The sequence below is a fragment of the Myotis davidii genome, unplaced genomic scaffold (assembly GCF_000327345.1).
Source record: "Myotis davidii unplaced genomic scaffold, ASM32734v1 scaffold323, whole genome shotgun sequence".
Lineage (NCBI taxonomy): Eukaryota > Metazoa > Chordata > Mammalia > Chiroptera > Vespertilionidae > Myotis > Myotis davidii.
This window is the reverse complement of record NW_006295491.1, coordinates 370,064-377,180: the sequence shown is the minus strand read 5'-3', so window position 1 is coordinate 377,180 and position 7,117 is coordinate 370,064.

Here is a 7,117-nt window from a genome sequence, read left to right as displayed (position 1 = left end):
AAAGTTGTGGGGGTTTTTTGTTTGGGCTGAAAAGACGTGGTCTCTTTTATAAAAAGGGATAAGAAAACAAAAAGAAGGATGCTGGAAAGCATATGTTGGGTATAAGAAAGCAGCTGAGAAGATACCAAGAAAGCTTTGCCTATGCAAATAGATAATGGAAGGGAGCAATGCAACAGGAAAATGTCAGTCTTAGACCCAGAAAAAAGTCACCTGTTCAATCTGTCCGGGCCCAGAACTTAGTCTGGTTCAATCAAATACTCCTCCATTTAATATGCGGCTTGTTAGGAGAAGTGCATTCAGAATTTCAAATAAGGATTTTGAAGGGAAGTTCTAATATCTACAGTTTGGATTGAGCAGCCCTGAAGGGAAACAGGGTGCTGATCTATGAGGCTGAGAGAAATTATGAGCAGCTGGACACGTTGTCAGAGGGGAACTTCCATCTCCAATTCAGACTGAAAGGTTCTAGAACCTTCCAGAGCCATGATTTGGATTTATAAGATCTAGAAAGTGTTATACACTCAACCCTTGGACTGCTTAATTGATGGAAGTGAAAGACATCTCATTTAAAGATAAATACAAAAAGTAGCTAAATGCTATCTTTTTTACTTTAGAGACAGCTATTTTTTTATAATTTATGATGAGTAATTTTTGAAATCTAAAGAGACTTAAAATAAATAACAGAATTTTTTAAAAGTCTGAAATCTGTATCAATTCCAGAAAGCTCAGCTATCAAACTACAAAGCTGGTCCCAAGATGTAGCATCTAAGTGAGCTTCCTATGGTGGGCTAAGCTTGCAGGCAGAGGCATGAAACAGTAACAATAGTGTCTCAGGGTGGAAAAATACATAACTGTCTTCGATGTTATTGTATGAATAAATGACTGCCTGTTAAATGATCCAAAACTCTTTTTCTTCAAATGTGCATAAAACTTGTTTTTTCTCACTTCTTGCCAAAGACTTCTAACAATACTAAATCCATTCCTGATTGCCTTTTGGTTTCTCCCAGCAATCTTACCAACGTAACGGAGAGCAGTCTATGTCACTGACTTCTGTTTTGTTATTTTTGAGGAAATTTCTACCCGTTGCCTGGTCTTTTGGGGATCCCCACACAAGCAGATTATAGGGCTATTATTGAACTACCACGAGGGGGCGTGAGAGCCAAATTCTTCCTGCCGGCATTCCAGAAAGAAACCAACCAGACCTATTAAGTATATTATGCATCAGGAGTTCAAGGAATAAACTTGTAAGATAAAAGCCCTTCCACAGAAGAACTCAAGTCTAGGGAAAGCAGATAACTGAAAAGTGTATTCCATTTCAAGATAAATAATGCTACAATAAAGTATGCCGAAAAGCCTGTGACACTTGGGACAGCTTCGCTGTCACTCAGATCCAAACCTAGCTAAGGCAGTTCATTGCTTCAACCATCCCTCAGCAGCAACCTGAACATCCCCGGGCCTTGATCCTTCTGAGGCCCCAACCCCCTTCAGGGCCTCCCCACTCCTCATATCTTTGTGGATTAATCCTAAGGCCTTTTCCTTTTCTGTGGTCTTCTTGGAGATGCTAACTGCCTGGCCTCATAGGTCGCCTCCTCACTCTGTATCACATCACTGCCGTCTGTTTCCTTCTGTAGCACTTAGCCCTTTCTGAAATGAACACCTTTAATTATGTTCATTGTCTGCCTTTCCTCTGAAATGCAAGATCCTGGTGTATTTTATTTACTGCTCTGTCATCAGTGCCCACAACAGTAGAGAATGGACTTATGAATTAATGCAGGTTGACACCATTTCAAATCTGTACATTTTGACCTCAGTTGGGTGCTCACAGGTGTTCAACAAAACTTTAAATCAACAAATCTTATTCCTTAAGTCATAAGAACGCCTCCCCCATTCCCTTCTATTAAAGACCCTTCTCCCCCCCCCCCCCCCCATGGCAATGCTCCTACAAGGGCTTCAATGTGTTTCCAGCAGCCACATCTAAGGCACTGTCAAGTATGTATCTTATTTGACCTCTGCTGCCTTTGACAAGGCTCACCAGGCCCTCCTTTAAATGTGTCTCCTTACACAAAACTTTTCTGTCCTGGTTTTCTTTTCCCAGATCTGCTGCACGGAAATTGCCTTGGACAGGCCCCAACATGTGTATTTTGTTGTCTAAGAGCCACAGGTATTTTGGTGCACAGGCAAGGTTAACAACTACTTCCCCTGGTTTTCTTCTCCTCTCATTTTCTTGTCCAGGGATGGTTTTTAATTTTTTTTTTTTGCGGGGGGAGGGGTGGAAAGTACATAAAGGTCAGGTAGGACTAGACAACTTGCTTTATAACTGTCTCTTTATGGCAGTGGTTCTCAACCTTCTGGCCCTTTAAATACAGTTCCTCATGTTGTGACCCAACCATAAAATTATTTTCGTTGCTACTTCATAACTGTAATGTTGCTACTGTTATGAATCGCAATGTAAATATCTGATATGCAGGATGGTCATAGGCGACCCCAGTGAAAGGGTTGTTTGACCGCCAAAGGGGTCGCGACCCACAGGTTGAGAACTGCTGCTTTATGGCGAACACATCTCTTTTGCTTGGATTATATGTTCCCAAATTGCTACCATAAGAAATTTCAAGATTCCCTTATACACAGTTTATTTGGAAAGCAACTGTAAAATGCATATATTCATGGCTTACATGTGATTCAGAAAATATATTAGTTGCCATAAAGAGAATATTGTTATGACCAAGGAGATTATTATTAGGGGGCTAAACTGTCTTCCAATACTGATAGCACATGCCCACTCCCATAGCTTTGGCTTTCTAGACTCTAAGTTACCCCGAACCGTGGCTTTTAAGATTACACAGTCTTTCCCCCTCAAATGCTAATTTCTAATTCTCAACTGATGCCTACTCTTCTCCAAATGATATTTGATAGGCCTCTTGACTCCGACAAACCATTTTCTCCCCTAAACTTATTTTCTATCTCTCTGACAGAATCCATTCAGTTATAATAATGTGGTTATTTACTCAGTCACCTAACTTAGAACTTCAAAACAATCATTGAGTCCTACTGACTATACTTTTAATTACAGTTCAAATCTCTTCTGCATCTCTGACATTGCTTTAATCGAGACGATTGGGTCTTGTTTAAACCTTTGGAATAGCTTCTTGACTACCTAGCCTGCCTTAAGAATCTAAACAGGCTCCCACATTTCCACTGTTAACCTACAAAATATTGGCATCGCTATCTTCCAGGACCTAGGCACGCACTCACTCCTCCAGAAATGCAAACTCCTGAACAGTCAGTTGGCTTTTCTTTGCTGGCGAGTTTTATTTCACACGCTAAAGTTCTTCCACATCATTTATTCTGACTTTCCTACAGCAATTCTGCCCAGTGCCATTTTAAGTCAAATTGCCGTATCAGCAAAGCTCAGAAACACTGCCATCTTGTGATCACAGAAGAAGGTGGAAAGCAAACTGATCCTCCCTTTATAAAATGTCTATAGACAAGAAGAGCTAAGGTCTAGAACAGCCGTGGGCAAACTACGGCCCGCAGGCCGGATCCGCCCGTTTGAAATGAATAAAACTAAAAAAAAAAAAAAAAAAAGACCGTACCCTTTTATGTAATGATGTTTACTTTGAATTTATATTAGTTCACACAAACACTCCATCCATGCTTTTGTTCCGGCCCTCCGGTCAGGTTTAAGAACCCATTGTGACCCTCGAGTCAAAAAGTTTGCCCACCCCTGGCCTAGAAGATTCTCTCACCATTTCCCTTTCCTGGGCCTTAAAATGAACAGCATTTGATCACCACCAGAAACACTAAATTATGTCTCTACTTTTAGTGACTCTCTTTTGTAGAGTTCTGTTGATTTCCCTAAACCAGATAACTTAAGGAGATCGAAGGACACATTTATATAAGAGCCATTTGCTGGTTCATTTACTGGTTTGGAAAACTTTTTAAAGTCTTTTTATTTTAAGAAACTAATGTGAGTTTCAGACCACTGCTGTCAGCTCTGTAAGGGCAGCAATGAATTGACTTTATCTGCAATATAAATGTGAAAAGTCCTACAGAACTACATATTGAAAGAATAAATGAATAACTGGACAGCAAATATGGTGACAACCTCAAAAGTAGTGGCAAATGCGTGCTAATATTTTTATAACAGCCACTGTGTTTTGAAATTTCAAGTCCATCCTGAAATATTGGCATACCATATAATCTTGATTACCTAAGAACCTGTAATAACAGTATCACTCCACCCCTTTTTCTGTGGTCATACAAACATTTATATACATATATAAACTTTGATGTTTTTGTTTTATTTTCTTCACAAAATTTGGGCTGCTTATTTCTCACTTAATTATCTAATATAGCAAGGACATCCCCCTAGTAAATAGACATGGATTTAACTAATTTTATTATTTTTTTCAACCCTACCTTAATTAAGTGATAAGTAGCCCAAATTTTTTAAAAAAATAAATAAATAAAACAAAAACACCAAAGTTTATATATGTCTATAAAGTGGACCACAGGGGGGAAAAAGGTGGAGAAATATCATTATTACTGTAGGAATAGTGAGAATTTGGGGAAGGAGGAAGTGGGGGCCCATAATTAACCATATTACTCTAATTATCTCACATTGCTTTTGTAATTAAAAAAATATCAGTGTTATAAACTCAAAAGCAGTTATATAAGCTAAATGTTCAGAGTAAACACTGGCTGACACTTCTATCACTCCAAATAGCAAAAAAAGAAAAAAAAGTTAGAGCCAGAGAAACTTCCGTGATCTGGTTCCAATCCATTTATTTCTTTTCTTTACTTGTTATTATGGAACATTTTAAACCTATACAAAAGTAGAAGGAATAATACATGAAAATACCAGACCTAGCTCCAGCAATCATTAGAAATAAATGAGTCAATGACGGAGGGGCAGAGAGGGGAAGTGACCTGCCCAGTGACACACCAAAAACAGGTTGAGAGGAACTGTTCAAAGACTAAGTCGGCATAAGTGGGCATAGAGCAGAAGGGAAACTCAGAAAGGCTCAAATTCTTTTTGGTGCTGCTTTGAAGCAAACACAAAACCCCACCTTTGTCAGACTCCTCTTTTTCCTTTCTTTCACTCTTTCTCAGTTAATATTCCACCCCCTATACTAACTTCTTTTTTAAGTCTGTTCTCCCAATTACTGCTTTCAAATGACTTACTAGTAGAATTGGATTTCTCATAAGCAGTGTGGTAGCCACTGGGGGATTTTGGGAACATAGAAATAAACTAAACTGTTTTGAAAAGTCATTGGTCATTCCGAGGCTCATTTGTATTATGGGCCATTATAGAATAAACGCTTCACAAATAATTTGTTTTTCACAGAGTCAATAACTAATTACCAGTTCACGCCCCATAAATAAATCAATATTGAAAAGTAAGTCTAAGTGAATTCGTCACGGAACGGATCGGCTGACCAAGCAGACAGCAAACCCCAGCATGACTACTTGGCTTAGTTGCTCTCTTTCCACTTCTTTTTAAGCTGCCTCCCTCTCTGTCCACCGTGATTATGATAAAGCATGAAAATGGAGCAGGTAGGCCAGATTAGCCAAAGATGTGAATTTAAAGATTATTGATCCGAGGTGTTTTCTGGCTTTTGAGTTGTTGAGAGATGAAGCAGTTTCCATGGACAGAATTCACACTCAGCAATAAGCCAAAAAAGAGAAGGATTTGTAAAATGAAATCATGGCACTGAACCTGTCAGTAAATCCATTAATTTAAGTGCTTGAAACAATCTAACATTGTCTCTGAAACTTGATTCTCCTTGCTCTCCTTCGAGGATCTTTACCATTCTTTTTTTTATTTATTATTTTTTAAATTTACCTTAATTGCATCACAGATGTCCCCTTCGTTTTGTTGTTGTTGTTGTTTTTATTTCCCACTGACCCCCTCCTCCCAATCCTTCACCACAATTGTCTGTGTCCATGGGCTATGCATATACACATTTAAGTTCCCCAGTTAATCTCTGCTCTCCCCTCCCTTCCTCCTCCCCCACCCTTCCTCTGAGGTTCCACAGTCTGTCAGGTGCTTCTACATCTCTGGACCTATTTTGTTCATCAGTTTATTTTGTTCATTAGATTCCACATATGAGTGAGATCAGGTGATACTTATCGTTCTCTGACTGGCTTATTTCACTTAGCATAATACTCTCCCATTAAAAAAAAATAAAAATTTGCCCTGGCTGGTATAGCTCAGTTGGTTGGGATGTTGTTACATCCAACAAAAGTTGGTGGGTTTGATTCCCAGTCAGAGCACATACCCTGGTTGTGGGTCCAATCCCCAGTCAGGGTGCCTGTGGGAGGCAACCAAATGTTTCTCTCAAAAAAAAAAAAAGTTTTGAAGGCAAAGGGCCAACTCCAGCCACAGTGAGGACTGTGCCCAGGCCAGTGGCAGACGCCAGAAGGAGTCTAGGTCCTTCTTTCCTGCTCACCCCGCCCTGCCCCTCTCACATCAGTTCCATTACCTAAGTTTGACTTGCTTGTACACACAATGCAATGCTGGCTGGCCCAGGAATTCTGGGAAGTTCCTTTATTAATAAAACTCCCCCAATTTGGGTTCTATGAAATTGAGATTTTTATGACTGCTGAGCCCTGGCCAAAAACAAATATTTTTTTGCCTGGCAGAGTTGAAAGCCAAAATAAACGATCAGAGGAAATAAACAAGTAGCCCACTATAAAGCCAGAGGTGAAGGCGGCCTAGGTCTGGGAGGTCAGGGAGGCACCTAACAATCGAAGTATTTTCTTCATTCCCATTGATTCCTCAGAGCTTCTAGCTGCCCAGGGCTTTTTACCCAACGAATCAATGCCATTCATTGTTTCCAGGAGGAGAGTGGGTAAGAACAATTAATCATTTAACATTAATTAAAGTGCTAAATTAATTTTTGTAAACCTGTTACAGAAATAACAAACTGGAAAGCAAAGCATTTGTTTACCAGAGTCTGGCTTTGTTAAGAGACACAAGGATCTGTATCTCCAAAAGCCCAGAGAGCGGAGGACTTGGGTATTGGGTTCATGCTGCAAATGACATTAAGAGGAGGAACACACCACGGTGCACAGAGTGTTCTTCTGCACAGAGAAGAGAGGACAGCCCCCTGGGCCT